Raw genomic sequence first — 22162 nt, 5'->3', positions numbered from 1 at the left:
TCCTGTGTAAACAACTATGGGTGGCTTTGTACAAGAGGAGAAGATACTCAGAAGTATTTTTAGTCTGCGATTTCTTTCTTAAGTAAAGGTTACTTGCTTCAGTGAATATCGCACCCACAGTTTTCCAGAGAATTCCAGGTTTAATAAATAAGGGTTACAGTTATGCAACTTTGTGCATATTCAGTAATTCTTGAAGCATGTAATACCTTTTTTTAATTATCTGAAAATATTTTATTTTATTTATCTGAAATATATACATGAAAATGTATATATTTCATGAAAATATATACATTAAGTGATGTCATTACCTTGTATGCTCTTGTATGGGAGGGGAGATTAGGCTGAGGAAAATCTGGAGCATGCCTTATTTATAGATTATTATTTTTTTACTAAGAGCTGCATTTGGATCATTTTTTTCCTCAAAATCTGTCTCTCAAGCGGCAGATTCACAACCCGGCATCCTCAGGCAGGCCGGTACGCCGGTGCTGTTTGGGGGAAGCCCTGCGCAAGTCCCCGGGCTCTGAACAAGGAGACAGTTCTTCTTCCTGCCACAGGTGAACCCGCAGAAGGCGGTTCCGAACCAGCTCCTGCTGCAGCAGCGCGTCCCCGGCCGGCCGGTGCTCGGGCTGCGGGCCCGGCGGGGGCTCCCCCGGTACCGCGCAGGGGTTCCGCCGGTACCGCCGGGGGGTTCCACTGGTACCACCGGTACCGCCGCGGGGCTCCTCCGGTACCGCCGCCCCCTGCGGGGCTCCGCTCGCCCGGCGCCTCCCGCGGCAATCGCCGCTCTCGGTAAATCTCCCGAGGCGAGCCTGGGGAAGCGGCGGGGGCGTGCGGGGGGTGTGGATCAGCTCCTGCTCCGCGCCCGCCCCTCCGCTGCTGCCGCTGCGAAAATTACGCACTGGGGGCCGATATGCGTCAGCGCTTCGCAATCAACCAGGATTTTCTTCCTGGAACATCTATTTTTGTTGGTTGCGGGTTTTATTTTGGTTGGGGTTCGGTTTGGTTTTTTCCTGGCCGTTTTGTACGTGCGCGGTGGGCGGCGATGGCGGAGCCGCCCCCCCTGGCGGCACCGCGGGGCAGCGCGGCCGCGCTCCTGCGGCGGCACCGCGCGGCTCCGGAACGCGTCCTGCTGCGGTGCGGGCACTGCTTTGGTGGCTTCTGTTTCGTTCGGAATTTTTTTCCCCCTCTGGAATGATCGCTGATTAAAAAAAACAAATGTTATTTAAAGAAAAAAGACTGATAGAATATAACCAGTTCTGTCCTAGGGGGGGGAAAAAAAAGTATTCGTGAAGCAACAGACACAAATACTTTCAAGCAATAGTTGAAGTCAATACTCCTCTTGCCTCTGAGAACATCTAGCCCTTTTTACTTCTTTCCTTTTTTTTTTTTTTTTTTTTTTTTAAAAAAAACGGTTCTGTAATGTACTTTTTTACCTGTATGGATAGCTAAGATCTACAGTCCTTTGGGGTATTTTTCTCTCCAAGAAGAGAATGGATGTTAGAATTCAATGTTTCTTTGATGAAGTATTTACAGAAAATTTGCAAAGCCTCATTTGCCCAAACACCACGAGACTTGAACAGAAGAGGGCTTTTTGTTTGTCTGTTTTCTGCTTTTTCAATTCTGTTTCTTGCTAGGTAGTGTTCTGTTTGAAAATCTATTTGTTTACTTTTTTCCCCTAGGCAGGTTACTCTAGCCACTTTTTGTATTCCTTTATGAATGTTCTTGAAGGCTGTTCCCCAGCAAATTCATTCCAGTCATTCAGCTTTCCTCTCTGCCTTACAATTCATTTGGCTATTTGCCTTTGTTTCACATGGCCTTTACATCTGCTTTAGGTAGTAGCTTTTTTCCCTCTAGCCTTAAAAAAGCCAAAAAAACCTTCAGAAGGTAGCCTAACTTCCTCCATCATTTATTTTGACATCAGGATAATTCCCCTAACAGCAGGGGTAATGCAATTCTGGAGTAGACTGTCAGGGGATGTTTATAGAGTCCCTATCACTGGAGCATTTTAAGCTGCGCAAATATTGCTCAGGAATGACACAAGTACAGTTGTCCTGACTCAGGGCAGTGTGATAGTCTAGATGATCTCATGTTTACTTCCAGTCCTATTTTGTTGGATTTCTGTGATAGATACACCTATAAATAGCTCCAGGATTATCACTGTTGAAAGAGAAAAGAACAGTCTTCTTGCATTCTCTCTCTATTAATTTTTTATTCTTCTCTTTTTCTATCTGCTAATTTAACTGTGCAAATTAAAGAGTGTAAAACTGTGATTATGAATCATTGCTTATTCTTACTGTTTGGGATACACTTTTGGTGAAGTTCTTACCCATGCAGGACATATGCTGATCTTATTTGTGCATGCGCAAGATCACCGGGATTATGGAGAGGCATTCGGGGAAATAGAAACACTACAGAGGAAAATCTTGCCTGCTTTTGTCAGTGTACCCCTTCAGTGGAAGTTTTATGTGATTAAGGTGAGGAAGGCTTGCCCTCAGAGTAGGCTGACTGCTTTCAAGGAAAATTATCATCTATCTGCATTATTTAGACAGTGCCTGGGAAACTCACTGGAGCCTCAGGCTTCCATTGTGTGAGACACTGTGTAGATGGGTAATTAATGGTGGGCCTCCTTCTGTTTTTTTTTTTTTTTTTAATGTTTATATTGTACATATGCAATGACTTGAGGAAGATTGCCAATTTTGGGAGGCAAATGCAATTCTCCAGTCCCATGAATGCTGTGGCTGACAAACAGCAGCTTCAGCTCACCCATTTCCTAACTAATGGACACTGCAGGCATGCTCAGCATGTAAAGAACTAAAAAGTGTCAGCCTTCCATACTTTGATGGGCTTATATGCATGGGGGAAGCACAAAGGCAACACATGTCCTGAGGGAAGAGGTGAAGGATCTTCTTTTAAAATATATTTTTGGAAGCATGTTTTTTCAGGTATGCAGATTAAGTGCAACTATTCATTTCAGGAAGGTTATTAAGCATCCCAGCAAGATGAGTACAAAACTCTTGGCACCAGAAATATATGCAGTTTAATGTACCTGTGAGAGAGGTTGAATAAAACCTCCTCCCAGTTCTTGGATGTCAGGGCTCAAACACTCGACCCATGCTAGAGACTCTCAAATGGATTGTGGGGCATAAGAGGGAGGAGTGGGCATGTCCAAGATACTTGTTGTATCAAGCACTGCCATGGTTGGAGGCAATCTGCATGCATAATAATAACAACAATTTGATTTAAAAATTGCTGTCAAGTAAATTCCACAAAAAGGGAATTGAAAAGTTTCTTGCCTGTTCTGCTGGGTGCTCATGGACCCAAAATTAAATGATCGCATAATGTTTTTTAAATATTCATGTGAATGTGACATGTTCATTACTAAAGTGTGAGACCACAAAATGAAATAAAAGTGAAGAGTGTGCTTTCAGTTAAACTGCTGAGGAGCAGTTTAAGCAAAGGAGAAGCATATATAACTGAAGAGAATTAGGTAATCATGGCACATGAACATGTTTTTAATTTCATCTGTTGCATTTAATCATACAATAAGGAAATGCTTCTTGGTGCCTTGCTGCATTCCTTCCTTCCTTCTTTTTTGAGAGACCCTTTACCGACTTGTAAAAACTTTCAAGGTTACAGAAGTAGATTTTAAAAAGATTAATAGCTCCAAATTCAGGCATTGCAAGAGCTGCTGTCACCTCTTGAATGCAGCTGGTATGGAAGTGGATCAGTGAGCGAAGATTCATTCAGCTCACTATCTTGCAGTGACCAAACCAAAGCAAACCCTTTCTTCAGCTGGCCTTGTATAAGAACCTGAAAGATGCCTTGGAAATGAAGCCTCCTAGGGGTATCTTTTTCTTACACCCTCCAGTGAGCTAAAAGGACCTTTCATTTCTGGTACAAAGCATTCTGAGTTTGTTTGCTAACAAAAACCTCTGTCCCAACTAAATTGAACCTGGTGAGAGATTCCTGGGCTGCACTGCAGTTTGGCCTTTGAGTACCCTTGCCAGCATTTATTTACAGGAGTCTCCTCTGCAATTATTTCCTCAGAAGGTGTCCTTTGTAATAAAATGATGCTTTTGCTTTGTTTGGGAATGGATAAACACAATCAGTGTTTTAGAAATGTAACTATCCCACAGGTAAAAGTTAAACTGATACAATTTATAGACTGTGGAAAGATCACATAATTTGAAAGTCAGTGGTTGGCTGTAAAGTTGTTAATTGAACATTTCCTGGAAAATGCCTATGGGGAAGTGATCTTGTTATTCTTGCAGGATAATCAAGTTTTAAAAAAAACCCCAGTTGTTGGCTATATTTAAGTAAATACTCACAAGTTAAAAATCACAGTCTGCAAAACATCAGAGACCTCCTCACATTACCAATCCTTTAGGCAGGTAATACTGAAATAATCTTACTACACCATTTAATGGCTTGTTGATTTAGTGGGGTTTTATTTACTTTCTGATTGAAAAAAAAAATAGTGGGTTTTCCTGTTTCTCACTTTTGAAGGGTCTCTGTAATTAATTAATTTTACTTTCTTTTTCCAAGTGCAGGTTCAACAAGTTAATACACTACTTTAAGCATTGCCTCCACTTGGATTTTAATATTCAGAAAAGCCTGAAAATCTTAGAAACCAGTCACTGACTCACAGAATCACAATGTGTGTGAGGTTGGAGGGATCACTTGAGGTCATCTAGACCAACCTTCCTGTTCAGACAGGGTATCCTAGAGATTGCTGCTCGAGATTGTGTCCAGATGTCTCCTGAATATCTGCTGGAAACTCCACAATCTCTCTGGGCAGCCTGTTCCAGTACTTTGTCACCTGCACAGTAAAGAAGTTCTTGCTTGTCTTCATGTGGAACCTCCAGGATTTCTGAGTTTCAGTTCCCTCTGAATTGTTTCAGCAAGACTGAGGAGTGCACATCAGTTGACAAGGCTCCCTTCTATTTGAAAATGACATCGCAGAACCGAGAATATTTTGTCTCAAGTTTGTTAGCTTCAGTAAATTAATTTCTGCCCCTCATTAAGTGCTCAATAGATGTCAGTTTTTCCTGCAGGTGCTGAGGAAGGGACCGAGCGAGGTTGCTGTTCTGTACAATGCACATCCTCTCTGGGGAGAGTGGCTTGGGGGAAAGGAAAGGGGAACACTCCCTGGAAGCAGGACCATCTTGTTCCATTTCTTCCTCGGGAAGTCACCAGGACCAGCCCTGCAGACTTTGCCCCTCATTGCCACCCATCCCTTCCCATCCCTCGGGAAGAATGCAACTCCAGGAGGCAAACACAGCTGAGCCCAGCAGAGCGCACCCGCTCAGCGCTGGGGTGGGGAGCAGGCGCAGGGAATGGAGCGGCAGAGGCGAGCCAAACCTGAGCTGAGCCTGAGCTGGGCTGAGCTGAGCCTAAACCAAGCCTGAGCTGAGCCTAAGCCAAGCCTGAGCTGAGCCCGAGCCATGACTGACGTAAGCCCAAGCCAATTCTGAGCTGAGCCTGAGCTGAGCCTAAGCCAAGCCTAAGATGAGCCTGAGTCGAGCCTGAGCTGAGCTATGCCATGCTTGAGCCAAGCTGAGCCCTAGCCAAGCTTAAGCTGAGCCTAAGCCAAGCTTGAGCTGAGCCTGAGCTGAGCCTGAGCTGGGCCTGAGCTGAGCCTGAGCTGATCCTAAGCCAAGCCTAAGCTGAGCCTGAGTCGAGCCTGAGCTGAGCCTATGCCATGCTTGAGCCAAGCTGAGCCCTAGCCAAGCTTAAGCTGAGCCTAAGCCAAGCTTAAACTGAGCCTGAGCTGGGCCTGAGCTGAGCCTGAGCCGAGCCTAAGCCAAGCCTAAGCTGAGCCTGAGTCAAGCCTGAGCTGAGCCTATGCCATGCTTGAGCCAAGCTGAGCCCTAGCCAAGCTTAAGCTGAGCCTAAGCCAAGCTTAAACTGAGCCTGAGCTGGGCCTGAGCTGAGCCTGAGCCGAGCCTAAGCCAAGCCTAAGCTGAGCCTGAGTCAAGCCTGAGCTGAGCCTATGCCATGCTTGAGCCAAGCTGAGCCCTAGCCAAGCTTAAGCTGAGCCTAAGCCAAGCTTGAGCTGAGCCCGAGCTGAGCCTGAGCTGGGCCTGAGCTGAGCCTAAGCCAAGCCTAAGCTGAGCCTGAGTCGAGCCTGAGCTGAACCTATGCCATGCTTGAGCTGAGCTGAGCCCTAGCCAAGCCTGACCTGAGCCTAAGCCAAGCTGACCCGAGCCTGAGCTGAGCCCTAGCTGAGTCCTAGCTGAACCTGAGCCGAGCCTGAGCCGAGCCTGAGCCAAGCCTGAGCCCAGCTGATCCCCAGCCAAGGGGGAGAGGAGCCGAGCTCAAGACTGCTGATTGCAGCCCAGGAAGTGGTGGCACAGTGCAGACAATCCCAGCCCTTTGCGAGTTTGCCCATCCCTGTTTTTTGTTGTCCTGGGCTCTGGGATAGGCAATGCCACTGTGGAGAGGGCTTGTCATCGTGTCCTTGTCTCAGCAGCCACACAGAACTGAGTCGAGGTGGTGAACACCTCTGTGTGTAAAGCGCCTTTTCCTTTGTACACTTTTGTTATTAATGCTGTTGTTATTGTCCATTTCTCATTCCATAGCTCTTTGTTTTTGATAAATTGTTATCTCAACACATAGTCTCTTCCTTTGTTCCTCTCTCACTGGAGCAGATGCAGGGGGAAGGGGAGCAGATTTTTTGGGGTTTAATTCCCACGTGGTTTTAAACCACCGCAGTATTCTGGAGTATATTACAGAAATGCAGCAGCTGTACTCTGCATTTCCAGAAGATATGTTATATCTGAAGAAAACCATCACAGTCCACAATAAGTGTTTGCTCTCAACAACCTCATTCTACTTTATTGTTTTTCTTGGATAAATTTTGCACTTTTTGCAGGCTCAACAAGTCTTAAGTATATAGATATTCACAATTTAAGTTGCATTTATTATAGAAGCATGACTTTTAAAGCCAACTACGGAAGTTTTAGATTCTATGTCCTCTGCAGCACAAACAACTTGTGATCAAATTCAGTTATGATATTTAAGTCTTCCTATGCAGGCCTTAAGGGGCCATTAGGTTATATTCATAAGCTATGGGATAAGTGAGGAGATTCTGTAAACTTGGCTAGATTGGCTGTCCCTGAATGTTTGGTGAGGTGATGTTCATCTCAGCTAACCACAACTATCTAAAAGTTCGATGACTAATGCATTTTAGACTCTAGAGTTCCTCCAAAGTAATGAAGGGAGGGTTATTAATCCTTTCTTCAGGTAATTCTGAAGTTTAACACTAAGCATAGTGAATTTGGTTAATGTGCATTTTAATAATAGAGGAGATAATGTGTAGCCGTATTATGTTGGTGTTGATTCCTACAACTGCAACTACTAATTCAAATATTTTACAAAGAAGCAAAGCATTAACTTTTCCAGACAGATACCATCCCTCTCACCATGCCACACTTCATTTTGCCAATTAGGGCATTTTTAGAGCTTCTGTACCATAAAACCCTGATGGACTCAACATTGTGTGCTCTGCTCACTTAAAAAAAAAAGCATTCCGCTTAATTTGAAAGACTCTTATGTTTAGTTGTATACAGTTTTGGTGTCAGAAATCACGAAACAATGCATGAAAAAAGATGTGACATATTTCCATTAGAGAATAACTTTCCTCCATTTGCTGTAAAGGGACTCTGGAGAGTTAGCTAACACATGCCCCCTCTCTTTTACAAGGCCAAGATTAATATCTTTGATTTCTTGCCTGCCTGGATACAATTTGACTACTTTGGAATTTATTGGAAATTTTCAGGAAACATTTTAGGCATTATGGTGCACAACACAGATGATTTTCCTGAAAATCAGGAAACTGGAAGACATTTGGACTTTAAGGTTACTCATTGCTCTCCAAGTGCTGTGTGACAGCTGTGGGACAGATGCTCAGCCAGCGAGGAAAGCCGGTGAGAGCAAAATATTTGATTTTTTTCCCTCTCTCTTCTCACAGATGGTTTGTTGATGATGGTAGAGAAAGAAGGAAGACACCAGCTGTTGGCTCATGGTTTTAGAAAGGGTAGAATTACAGGCTACTTAGAAGAGGGATTAAAAACAGAAGCCCACAATATCCTTGATGGTGAAGATGCTGAGGGGCAGGGATGTTGTTCGTCAGTGCTTTATTTATAACCTATCAATTTTATCCCTTTTCATCTTTATTGATCTTCACATTCCATATGAATATCAGCAATGGTTAGGTTAGATTAGATTAGATTAGATTAGACTAGACCAGGTGATTTTTTGACTCCTGCCCTCTCCCAGCACCAGTATCAGCCCTGCCCCACATTTGCCTCTCAGTTCCCAATCTGTCGAATCTCATGCATTAACAATGAGATTCGTACACTTGCTCCTGCCTGACTTCTCTCCATTTGGCCCACATTGTACTTATTTTTGCTGCAGGCTCTTCTGTTTCACGAACTGATGTATTGGAGGGTTATGTGTCAGATGAGAGAGGAAAGGCTGCAAGACTGTAAGGCAGTGAGTCACCACAGGTGCTTTGCACCCTGAGGTGTGTGGGGTATGTGCCTGTGTCGCAGGGCAGTGTGAGGGCTGCTCCCTAACATGACCTGATGTACCAGTCTGATTCCCCATCACATTATCAGCCATTATTTCTGTCTTATCCACAGACACTGACTAATACCAAGAGATATGCATCTCCCCATTTTTTTTCCCTTGGCTTCACCTCTCCCCACTTTTTTTCTCTGCAGTTTCACTTCTGCTTCCCTTCAGGTGCCTACTGAGCTCTACCAGGTTACTGAATCCCGAGCAGTTTCTTCAAACTTCAGGTTTGACTCCATTCAGAAATGAAGCTTGAATACTGAGTGTCCTCTTTTCCTGCTCCATGGTTTCCATCTGAAACCCTAGCCCTGGAGGCTGGAGAGGACTAAGAGATCAGGGTCCCTTGGCTGGCTGCATGCAATCTCATATAGCTTCTCAAATCCCCATCAAACTTCTTTTGTACATGCTCTCTCCTTGCTGAACTACAAGAGTGAGGTGAGACCTGCAGAGGGTCTGTCTTTATCATCCTTCCATTTAAAAACATGCCAGGAAGGAAAACAAGGAGTGCAAAATTAGTGTCTTTCTCTGGTGTTGCTGGAAAAGAGAGACTGGAGGAAGCAGTGTAACTGTGGATGGTGTTTGTGGGTGTTTGTGTGTGTGGGCCACAGACAGCTCTATCCTCCCATGACAGTGATGACTGCCCAGGGAGGAATCAAAAAAGAATTCCAACTCTCCAACAGCAAATGCTTGGGGAGCAGAATTCAGGAAAATAAGCAGAACACAGTCAGGATAGGTTTCCCAGTAAAAATCTTGAAAATTTCATCGCAGCCTCAAGCTTCTTGATTCACTCTGAGACTTGTTTTGTACTTACTGAAATAAAAAAAAACCCAAAACAAAAACAAAATCACCACAAGGGCTAACAAAGTTGTGCAATTTTGTTTACAAATAATGTAGCCAAAGTCTGGTTTCCCCAAACACAACAAGTAAAAATTCCCTGCTGTTCTTCTCGTGCCTTATTTATGCAGATGTACATAACCCCTGCTAAATATTTCTTCATCTGCTGTGTTTACAGTATATCCCAGGGAAAGTGCTTGGTTTGCATAGTCCAAATCAGAGTAACATATGTTTGTAGGGTGGTAGTTTTCATTGCTTCTGTCTTTCTCTATGGAGAGCTTAATTTGGTCTGACTACAATAGCCGTAAGAAGACCAGTTCTCACCCCTTCCAGTGTAAAACCATGGATCACATTGATCAGCTTAGTGCTCTTTTGCACTAAAAAATTAACCATCAACCATTGCCTACCCATTTTTTAGACCCACTACACTCAGTCCTTAAGGTGTAATCTCTGTGTTCTCCTCCCAAAGCAGCTTTTAATTTGCGATATTTATACCCATATAATTTCTACTTAGCTACAGTTGTCTAAACCTTTTCCTGTTTGTAATCTATTCTCATAATTTCTCTCCTCTTGCCATTTGCAGAATTTAGAGGTATTGTTGCAGTTTATGCTTTGTTTTGGTCACCCCATAGGTAAATAGATTGAATAACTGTCTAAGGCATGGAAGAATCTTTGTAGCAGCACACTGGTGATACTTGGTAAATTTTAGTTAACAATTACACATCGAAATTCTGATTTCTATGGTTTAGTCTCATATATGTTGTCTTGGTTTTGTTCTGGTGTAGCATTTAATCAGAGCATCATGTGGTATCAATGCTTAACAGAAGTCTGAAAGGCATTGTTTTGTCAACATAGTTACCTTTATTAAACAAATAAAATAACAAAAATTCTTATCTCATAAAAGTACTATGCAGTTTGTTTAACTTAACCTGTTTTGCATAAAGTCATGTTGACTGGCAGTAATTACGTTACCATTTTCTATTTCCTTATGGGCAGAGTCCCATATCAGCTGTTCCATTCTTTCACACGGAACCAAGGTCAAGTTAACTCATCTAGAGTTACCGTGGTCATCCTGTTTACGTTGTTGAAATATCAACATGGCATTAGATTTTTCCAGGCCTCTTGGACTTCTCCAGTATGCCAAAGCTTTTTGCCAATGCAGAGCAGTACAAATTGTTCTTAAAATCTTTCAATCAAGTTATGTGACCGGCCAATTAAAAAAAAAATTAATAGATGTTCTTTACCATCTGCTTTGGAAAATGTCAGAATCGATGATAGTTTGGCAGTGCAGACACTGTTTTTCTTTCTAAATGCAAAACAGAAATATTCAATGAATGCTTTTTCTTTTCCCCAGTTAGTGATGGAACTATGTCAGCACTAAAATTTCTATTATGCTAAATAGTCTTTCAGAAATTCAGAATAAAATAAGGACATATTCTTGTTGTCTTTATCCCTACATTTTCATAGATATATTTAGTTTGCATACCAATATACTGCATTTATTAGTGTATGAAATTACAACCAATATCTATAATTGTCTTTTAAGCATTCTATTAGCACATATATGTGTATATACACTAATATATTGATGCACTCCTGAATGCAGTAATTATAATACACATAATAATCAGCTCTGAATTCTGTGTACACATCTTTAATTAGATCATTGCTGTGTACTTCTTGGCATGTGCTTTAAGTTGAGTGAGAAATCACTTTCACAATTCAGAATGAAGGATAATGCAGTATTATAACATGCTTTTCTCTGGGATGAGATTTCAATCCTTATGTTTTATAGGATCTAGGTCATTTTAGGGAATGTGGAACAGGAGCTTTAGCACTTATTCTATGAGAAGCTCTTTTTAATAGGGGCAATGTTTCTTTCTTTATAGATATTTATTCTTGGTCACAAAAGTTACAGGGGGTGGAAATCATCTCACCTTGCTTGGTTACATAGATATCCACATCTAAGCTAGTGATTCCCCAAGGTGGCCATGCCTCTGTCCATAGAAAAAACAGACATTTTAGAGCTCAATGAACCTGACCTATTTTAGATGCCTACATTAGGATGGTATGAATCATGCCTTAAAGTGTTTTTTCTCTCTCCATTTTTCCCCCACAGACAATAAAAGGAGCCCATGGTGATTAGTCCTCATCCAGTTCTGCACAGCAGACTTCTACATCTGGACATCCATGCAGCATTTTTCTACACCAGCTTTGGAGCTGAGCACTGAAGTGCCTCAAGGTACAAGACCTCAGTCCCACCTATGTAAAACAACTTTTAGATTAAGTCTGCTGAACAGCCTTTCATCATGGTTACCCTTCTTTCGCATTCTACCATTTCCATCAGAGGCATGCATATCTAACAGGGCAGCATTGTGTGGCCTAACAAGTAGAAGGTAAGTTAATTGTAACAGCAGAATGAAACAGGATTTAAAAAAAAAAAAAAAAAAAAAGGATAGAATAAATATCCTGATTTATTTTATTATACCTTCAGCTTTGGACTGAGTATTACCAATCACCCAACTCTGACTACACAAATATTTTAATGACTATAGAGATTCTCAGTATTTTATATCTTTAGTGACGGCAGAATCCTAGTTATTTAACAGATAACTTTGTACTGATCCACAGGTATTAAAAAAGAAATCTTCAGGCAAACATAGTTCCCTATTTTGGCAAAGATGTTGTGCAATTAAGGAAAGAGCTACATTTTATTATTTTTGGCACAGAGGCCATTTCTTTGGTAATGACTACCTGTTCCTTTTTATCTTTCTCATGCATGCTACATTGGAGCAACCACAGCCACAGGTGCCTACACTGGATGAACACATGTCCAATCTACGTAAAAAGGAAAGGAAATCAAGGGGTAGCGTATTTATTGATTCTCTGTGCACAACAAAGTGATAAAATTATGGAGAAATGGAAAATAAAAAAGCTAAATTCAGCATGATTAAGAGGAGAGAGAGTAGAGAAACAGTTTTCCTTTAGAAACAGCTTTTGCAGGAGACAGACAGCAGATAAATCTCTTATTTTTTCAACGATAAAACAAACCTATTTCCTAATAGTGTGTCTACTGAGGTAGCAGTTTGCAGGTACAGGTTTTTTCTTCCACATTCCACATTGCAAAGCAGCAAATGAAATGTAGTGTGGGACCCTATAAACTTATTCATCTGCCCAAAGGGGTAGTGTGTTTCTGCACTTCCAAAGAATATTTATTTTCTGCTGCTCTCTTGCCCTAACTAACTTATACTTTCTGAAATTATTTTCCTAACCTTGCTTGATTGTATTAAAAGCTTTGCAGAATTCAGTAAAATCCCTGTGTGTGATATATTAAAAATCTTCATATATACAAATTTCCCTGCTTCTGCCCCAAGAGGGCAGGCATTTTGTTTATAAATCTGCACTCATTTCACAACTTAATTGTGGGGCATCACTGACTGTATTCTTTCTGATCAGACAGAGGAATTTGCCTTCACTCCTTTATTTACTTCTCAAAATTTCTCAGTGTTTCTTTTTGCTGTGAAAGAACCTATAGAGATTCTTTCCACAGATAAAATAATTTTCATGAGGCAGATTTCTCCAATCAAGCTTTTGAGTATCATTAATGCACAATTTAAAATCACCCCACTTGGTTGAGAATAAATGAGCTTTTCTTTACTTAAGCATCTTTGGAAAGTCTCCAAAAACAGGGGAAGCATGGGTATGTGGGTATGCTCAGTCTTTTGAACAGACAAGAATAATCATACCATTATTGTTCTCTATATTTGGCCTTAATGAAAAAAAAAATAGCATTAAATAGTCTAGCATTTCTAAAAATTTAAGTTTCTTGGACCTACTCATCATGTCATTTTAGTATTAGTAAGTTTCCCATAGTGATCATCTGCTATATCATAGGAAAATGCTACCTTCTGTTAGGTACAACAAGTGACAACAACCTTATCTGTCACATTAATGGTAGAATCATAGACTTACCTAATGACCTAAAGAAAATTAACTAATTTCAAATACTTAAACTCACCAATAAATTTCTGTTTGTTGCCAACTCATATATGCTAACCAGATTTTTAGTTGTTGCATGCAACCCATTCACAATAAACCTGACCATTTTTTCTATGTATTTCTCTCTGCAGAAATGGCTACCAAATGAGAATAGTGACTCTACAGATGAAAATGGATGAGCATATTTCACTAAGCCAAGATAAACTCTTTATAACAAGTTCATTTTTTACAGTTGTGGGACAATTTCTGCATTTAAGGGTCTTGAAAGTTAATATTCCCAAACCTTTTGAAATTGCTGTCTGTGTTCTGCATCACTACTGAGCCTCACCATTTCATGAACTAGTTCTTAGTCAGTTCCCTTCTCAGCTTCAGCTGTGCACATGTCCCTGTCCCTAAAGGTACGCAAATAGCCCCAGGAACCTCTCAGTGGTCTTCAGTGCTTCTTTCCTGATGATCAACAGTCCTTTAAAAACAAAGCTCAGTTGAAAGCTGTGATGAAATGAGAGAAATCATAGAAACTACTGCTACTACTTTCTGTACTGGAGTATTCACAGTGAGCAAGCATGGAAAAAACCAGAAAGGTAAGGCAATAAACCATGGAATCTCCCAAGAATGCAAAGCAGCAGTGTTGTAACAGCTGTGTAGGCATAGCAGTTCCAGAGCACTGTGTGTAGACGTGATTATTCCAAACGTGAATTGCATCACCAAGAATAATGAAACACCCTGGACATACTGCTCCCTGTTTCAGAGACTTGTCATAGATAGATAGATGTCCATAGCAAATTTCAGTTGCATGTAGAATTTAGGTCTCTTTTATAAGCTTTGTGCTATGTGAAGAGTTAACTGCTGGAATGCTTTTGAAGTAACTTCACAACAGATTACAAAGACTAGTTCTTTGCTGCAAAAAAAAAAAAAAAAATACAATGTTTTTCCACAAAATTCAGTTGGATATATCAGATATGCCAAATGGGAAACATAGCCAAGTGCTGGATACTTTACCACAAAGTTACTTTAGCAAGGTCTGCCCTGTCTTCTTAGGCTGGGTCTGACCTTGGAAAATTCCCCTCAGACCAAAATTAAAGCACCTTATCTTGACTCTGCTCTTAGGACACATGTTGGTTTCTCTAAGGTTAAAAAAAAAAATAAAAAATTAGTTAATCTTTTCAGCAGTAAAGTCCAAATCAATAGAGTCATCTTCAATGCGTATCCCTGCAAAACCAATGTGTTACCTACGTGTTATATGTTGTCAGGTGTTAAATATGTTCTTCAATGTGCTCACTATTGCATTAAAACTTGATTAGCAGCCATGGTATGGATACAACAAAAGTCTGTCTGGTGGTGGCTTTAAGACTAGTCTTAATGAGACAGATGTGAGTTTAAACAGACAAAGAGGTTGACATAACAAGTAGCCTTGGTAGCCATACAAATGGCCAGGGAGGTGCTTTGTCTTGCATCCTTTCTATGCAGGTAAAACTCCAAGGTGAAACCCATTTATGTTGCACAGAAGTGGCACAGCTTATTTGGCACTTTTGCACTGGTGCATGTTACACAGGTAAAGCACTTTTGTTGGCCCTACAGGATGCTCCTCTCTTAAGAGAGCTTTCTGGGAAGGGTATTCTGCCAAATCTTTCCTGACATGGATTTGGCTTTTTTCTATCAGTGCAAACTTTCAAGTGTACATTTTTATTATAAAGTAAGCATGATTTTTCTCATTTATTTTGAATCCATTAATCATAGGTTGAAAATGAAAAATGCCCTCCTATACCAAGAAGGTGCATATCACGGATAGGCACTACAATAAATATCCTGGCTTCACAGCTAATTAAATTTACCTTAGTGTATCTTTTCCCCAGAGACAAACCCACAGGTGCCAACCCCATCAGTCATTGCCTCACTCACCTTCCTGACCTATCTTTAAAACTAGAAAAAAGAGCTGATCAGCTCCTCTCCATTTCAATTTTGTGCTTCCCAGTCTGAAGATCTTTTTATGTCCTAGCTTCTGGCATGATGCCTTCCAGTCGCTGGTCAGATTCAGCAGTGGCAGCTGCTAGCAGAAAATCCTCCTATTGAAGAGATGACCTTATGTGCTCCAAACCCTGCTTTCTCATTCTGACTAAGTCACTTCTCCCTGTTCAACATGCCTGCACTAACACCATGATGCAGATAGATAGGTTGCAGGTGTTCTGGAGCAAAAGCTGTTATTTAAAGGTAAGAGATTTTGCATTTTAAATTTGAAGTGATGGTGAGACAGTCTTTTTTACTAAAAGAAATCAACAGAATTTCACACACAGCATCCAAATTTTATTTTGAAATCAATTCCACAGTATCCATCCTGACTTCCTTCTTAAAGATCCACTGTAAAATCCTGTAATGCCTGTGAATAATGTCAGTGATTCACTCCCATGCAAATCTCTTCTTTTCCAATGCAAATATTGCATAAGGGGAGCACGGTACTCTTAAACGCGAACAAGACATAAACCAATTTCATTCAGATTATGATTGTGTCATAAATAAGGCTCTGTATCCCTCGGTTCAAATCGGCCTCCTTAAGCAGGCTTGCACTCGCTAAATCCTGTCTGTGACCTCAGGCAGCCTGTTCTAAATGCAAGACTTGCATGTGTGAAGAGAGGAGCTTGAAAAATAACACTGAACTGAGCTAAGGGAAAATCTATTTGGACTCATTGCATCTGTGACTGGACTGCCTTTGTAAATAACACGTATTTACATATGTTTTAAGAACTGTCAGGTTTGCATATGGAAAAGACAATCACAAGAATACGAAAAACTCATTCAGGTTTAGGTGACCCACAGCCACAAGAACACCCTGGGTGCTTGTCCCTCATATTTTACAGAAAATATAGTCAGTGCGTGCCTATTAAAACTACTACATTTCTTCCATCGCTTTTTTGCCCCCTGCACCACTCTTTTTTTTTTTCTGCTCATCATACTAACTTGACTAATGAGTAGATTTGATGTATGCAATTCGCTGTGTGCATGTATGTCTAAAATTACCATTATTACTGAGGGACAAGCCAGGAGCGTTAGGAACTTTCCAGCAACACAAAGTATGGCAAAGTAAAAAAACTTGCATACAGGAAAGTGGTTGTTTTTAAACAATTTTTTGTGATACTTTTCCTCACTAAAGCATACTTGTAACAGTTTTTCTAGATGTTAACCTGGGTTTAATCCTGTTTGAAATGGTATAGTTCTGTTAGCCATTTACTTTTAAAACATAGGGCTTTTTCCTACTTTAGGCCTGGCTTAAGGGCCCCGATAAGGTGCCACAGCTAGAAATCTCTAGTGGTTGTGCTGACACAATTAAGGGACTTGACTCATGCTCACACAGGACTCTGACTCAGGAGCTAGAATGGCTTATGCTGATGTGGCTGCAATATTTCCTCCTCACAGTCAATTATTTTGGTCTAGCTTTCTCCCCTCTTTATGAGTTTACTCACTCCACTGAAAGATGGACCAGGCTCTTTGGGAAGCAGCCATAACCCCAAAGATTTTAGGCTTGTCAAAATAAACCAGCACTGATGTGTGCTTCTTTGATTCACAGCCTTTAGCAGCTTCATTCCTGACTTAGTCATCCTGCAGGAAAGGTGGGGATGGAGAACTGCACCTGGGAAATGCTCTCTGTTGCCCAGTGTTGGCCACATTTAAGTGACCATTTTAAGACATTAGCTTGTGGACATGCATCCTCTTCAAGGATGGTATCCTTGGTATCTGATGGTCCATGGTATCTGAAATTACTGACATTGTAGTTGGCTAATGCAACCATTGTTGTGTTGTGTTAACCAAGCCAGTTTTACCCAAGAAATATTAAAAGATAATGAGGGAAAAGAGAGAGGTGTCTGTCCTGAGAGGATCCTGAGAATCTAGGGTATTAAAACATGTGCTGCTGTTTCCAAACAGTCCCTTATAAACAGTGTCAGGACCTGAGCAGCACGTGTTCAGCCAGAAAATCACCTCCTAGCTAGGAGGCAGGTGGATCAAATACAAATCCATGTGTTACCATGTTGGTCCAAAATCTGACAGTTTATGTTCACCTGTATGAAAAGTTTATGCTGAGCTCCTTGACCCTGCTGTAAAGTGGCTGAGGATCACTCAGTGTTGTGTATGGCTGCGTGCCTGAGGCACTTGTAACCTTGGTCAGGGAGAAAAGGGGGGCTAGAGAAGCAGATAGCTGCAGGTGACAATCTCTTTAGATGCTAGGATTCACTTGTCATCTTTCTAAATTTTCAATAGCAAGAAAAGGATCAAATGGACATCACATGTCTGTGTAGAGTCCTAACTCACACTGCACAGTTAGTGTGGAAGATCCACCCTCTGCTTTCAATGGAGACTGGATCTTGTATGTAGGACATAGTTATACTGATGAAAATAAACCAGTTTGAATTATCTTTGCCTAAAAGCTGAGACTCACTGAAAAATTGAGGGGTTTTTTGCTGAATTTAATAAATATACATTTTGGTTCTAAGTGTAACCTTAGAGAAGTCAGAATGGATTTCTACAGCGTAGAATTACGAATAAATTGGCAACTCAAGTAACACTTCTTATTGGAAAAGGTAATATGTGAACTAGATGGATTAAAGGGACAGGGAAGATGAACTAGATGTCAGTCTCTAGAACATCTTACTGATAATTTTGTTCTGTGCCTTATTTTTCATCAATTTACTAGGAAATAGACTTTTCACCAGACTGTTCTTATGAGAACATAGCAGCCTGCTCAGGAAGAGTCTGTAGAGCTACTGGCCCTGAAGAAGACAGAGGAGACAAGAAAATAAATGTGATCATTGTCTGAAAGCGAGTTTTTTGTCCAGATCGCCACACACACCGTTTGCCACATGAAATGCTCCTCAGAGGAGGAGACATGGAAGCATTATCAGGACAAAATCACCACTTAAGCAGTGCAGTCTTAGATCACCTCCCCTACACAATGACTGATTGGTGATTCCATGTTCAAGGAACTCTGATCTGCCTGTGGCTAAAAGTTCTTCTGAACACTTTTTAAGAAAAGACTTGGCGTAGTTAATTTGCTTTTTATAACATCTCTACTTTATAATACAACAGTTATAGAGCTTTTAAAGTTCTCCAAAAGTTGCTAGAATTCTAAATATTCTAAGTTTTGGAGCATTTATGATATTTTTCCATGTTTTTCCAACTTTTTTTTTTTTTTGTGCGAGTTTTCCAAATACTATACTTCTGTGAAGAAGGTGTGATTTAAGTCAGATGGGCCCATGATACTAATTTTTGGATTGCACAGCAAAAGCAAAATGGCATTCAGACTGACTTCTGTGCACATATATTGGTTTTATGCTAATTGTCAGAAATTAGCTTATACAATTAACAATTAAACTACACTCATATCTGAGTGTTAAACTACTCAAATCAATATTGAGCTCCTAATTATACTGGTAATTCCTCTGTCTAGCATATCTGCTGCCAGGAGAGTATTCTTTAGCATTGACAGTTCAGAATTTCATGATAGGATTGGCCAAGTTAGGAGTTACACTTATCATTTTGGCTCTGAATAACTGTAATAAAGTTTAAAAACTTGTGAATTATTCAAAACAATGCTTTATCCATCTTGCACCAAGTTCTCTCCTCAAAACCAGTGCTCACGTGTTCTAGCAGCTATTGACAGATTTTTTCTTGCCCAATATGAGGCTGAATTTTTCATTGGTAAATCACAGTGTGCCTGGATCACTGATGGCTTAATGGAGAATTACATTTCAAAATTACTTCAAAATTAGTTATTTCCTTTACACTTTAAATTGTTTAATAACTAAGCACTTAAATCTTGAAGTGATCATTTGTATTTCATTGTCCTTCCTTTTCAGTACTAGGTAAGAAATAATTAGAAAGCTATCTTCTTTGTGGATCTTTTAATTTTAAAAGAATACCTATTATTATGTATATATTCAGAAGTAGAGTGGCCTAATTTTAAATATCCAAAATTAAAATGAAATTATATCTCATAGATAAGATAAAATTGTAAAAGGAATACTCTGACTTTTTTGCAAAATAATTTTTTTAATTACCCTAAACTAAAAAACCTATATTAATTTTGCCTTGTATTTTATTCTGTATCTTGTATTAGAAGTTTGTTTTATATTCTTAGGGTTTTTTTGTCTTATTGACAGAAATGCTACAATAAAGTGTAGAAAAATGTCATAACTATATTTGTGTGTTTCATAAATATATTCTAATACATAACATGAATAAAAATCTTTTTGACTGGCAAAGCTAGGAGTAGTTGTAATTTCACATTTATGAAATGGAAACATTTTCTTGAAAACATATTCTAGTTTCAAAATGAATGCAGAATGATTTTTTTGTATAATTAGCACACATCCTTGCAAAGGTTCAGATAAAATTAAAATTCAGTCAAGATGAAAAACTACTTAAAATGCACAAAAAGGGACCCACAATTAGAGACTGGAAGGGGGTTATGCACAATAATGGGAATACATAATTCAAAATGTCACTCAGCACTCTACTTTGGAATAATATTAGTTGTACACTGATTCTCCTGTTTGGCAACTCAGAACATACTTTGGCTCAAAACAGGAAAATAAAAGGTACTCCACATAGTTCACATGCTTCACATTCAATGATGGTGAAAAATGAAACATTTTCTGGCTGGTTTAGGAGACATCCTTATCAAATTAAATAAGCTTGCTGCCTTTCACCTGGTTTTGACTCAAAAACATAATTCACCTAGGCACAGGATTCCGTGCAGATTTCTTAAAGTCCTCAACCTATCTGCCCTGATGGTTTAGCTCATTAAGTAATGCAGCTTAACATGGGCTAGTTTGAAACACAGGGAAAAAAAAACCACAAAAAAGCAGAGGAGAAAAAAAGCAGAGGAAGAAAGTTAAACAAACATATTATAGGTATTTTAAATGTTTTCAGGAGTCAAAAAACCCCACAGTTATTCTTACCTTGGAGTTTCATTCAGATGTTTTCTCAAGGCTTTCAGAAAAGGAGTGTTGAGGAGAAAATAGCACAGGGTAGAATAGCAGGAAGATATAGCAGAAAGGAAAAGATGAGTGGTTATAGAAAACTGGCAGATAGTGACAGAATAGTCAATGGACAAGAGCATATCTCAGCATAAAATAAATCAGTATTAAGGCCCTGAAGCATGGACAAAACTGTCTGCACACTAAACAAAACTGTTTACTTAGTTTTGATTTATAGACGTTGCATCATGAATTTCAGTTGCTGAATGAGACATTTCTCTTCAATCCAGACCTTGCTGGTAAATTAAAATATCTGATTTTCAAGCAACCTTTCAGAGAGTATTAGGTATCATATGATTGATGAGTATCTATAGTGTTATTTAAATTAATCTAATCTAATATACTCCCTAAGTCAAATAGTCATTGAGTCCATTGTTGCACTTTCAAAAGCTGAAAAAAAAATGAATGGACCAAAGCATATTTTTAAAGGCAAATTAAAACATAAAAAGCCTTAAAACATACAGTTCTCAGTTTTCCCTCGTGTTTTCAAGCAGCAGCATGGTTACTTATTTTTGGATGGTTGGTGAGGTGTCTGACCATGAGCCTTTCTGGATGCCATGAGACATTGAAAATGCCTCGAATCCTGACTCCTATACCCAGCACTGACATTTCAGAGCTCTTTTCATTCTTGCAGCCATTCCACATTAAATTGCACTGCAGCCACTGATAGCTGTTCAAGGAGCAGTTCTGGCCAGAGCTGGTCCTTCCTTAGTTTGTTCTTTGTGTCTTTTATCCATAGCAACCCTCAGAAGCAGCTCTGGGGTTTTGTGTTATCCAGACTGATTGCCCAGAAGAAGTTGTGTGTTTAGAGATTGAAGTTGCAGCGTGCATATGAGGACAAGGTAAAGTGTAATAAATTAGCAAGGCAATCTAAACACATGTAGTTAATGGCTCAGGGAGGGATTGCACAGAAGCCCTGTCTTCATTTTTGCACACCTGTGAGTAGATGAGAATACAGAGTGCCATTGCACGGTTTGGACATTTAACATGTAAGACATAACTCACAAAACTTCAGAACAATATGAAACAAATTCCATCATATAGAAAGTGCCTTTTCAGCAGACTGCCTGGTGTGGTCAGGCCCCCTGGTCATGGGGAGATGTTCACTGCAGAACACAAGGACTTCAGTATGTTTTACTTTATAACTGCTTAGCATCACCTCTCTCTGAGATGCAATTTCTGTGGCAGAACCAGCCATGTGAGTATTCTTCATCTGCTGCAGTGCAAAAGCACTTAAACTAGTTTAAAACAGCTTTTCAGTCATTTCAGAGCAAATGAAGTGTCTTTATGCAGTCAGTTCCAACATAGCTCTACACCAACCTCCAATAAAACTTTCAAACTACTGAAAGTGCTAAATTTTAAAATTAGTCCCTTGAAATTCTGTTCTGGTTACTCAGTCTACAAATGATCACTTCCTGCAGGTCACTGCAGAAGTTTAAAATCAGCAATGTCTTAGCAATGACTTAAAGTAGGGAATTTACTTTTTTAGCAATTCCACCTTAATTCTTAGTAATACCTGAGATAGCATTTGGAAGCCACTTTGACTTTTATTTATTTAGGTGGCTTCTAAAGCCATATTATCTCATTTGGTCAGCTCTTTGATTTATTGTTTTGATCTCAATACTGATTACAGGATGCAGTAGGCCTTAGTGTAAGCATGTGGCAAAGTAGCTGCCTGATTTGGGGTTCAAGAAATGAGAGTGTTTAGGAAATAAAGAAAATAAATG

General features: G+C 40.0%; 1 long non-coding RNA gene across 1 annotated transcript; it reads left to right on the top strand.

Annotated features, from left to right (window-relative positions):
• The first annotated feature begins 266 nt into the window (after nucleotides 1-266).
• LOC116992166 lies at nucleotides 267-19345 on the top strand. Its single transcript, XR_004417011.1, has 5 exons — nucleotides 267-554; nucleotides 11531-11807; nucleotides 12205-12277; nucleotides 13542-13991; nucleotides 18092-19345. It is a non-coding gene; the product is annotated as an uncharacterized LOC116992166 (long non-coding RNA).
• The last annotated feature ends 2817 nt before the right edge of the window (nucleotides 19346-22162 follow it).

This window comes from Catharus ustulatus, chromosome 2 (assembly GCF_009819885.2).
Source record: "Catharus ustulatus isolate bCatUst1 chromosome 2, bCatUst1.pri.v2, whole genome shotgun sequence".
Taxonomy (NCBI): Eukaryota; Metazoa; Chordata; class Aves; order Passeriformes; family Turdidae; genus Catharus; species Catharus ustulatus.
The sequence above is the reverse complement of the archived record's forward strand: the minus strand, read 5'-3'. Positions and strand labels throughout refer to the sequence as shown.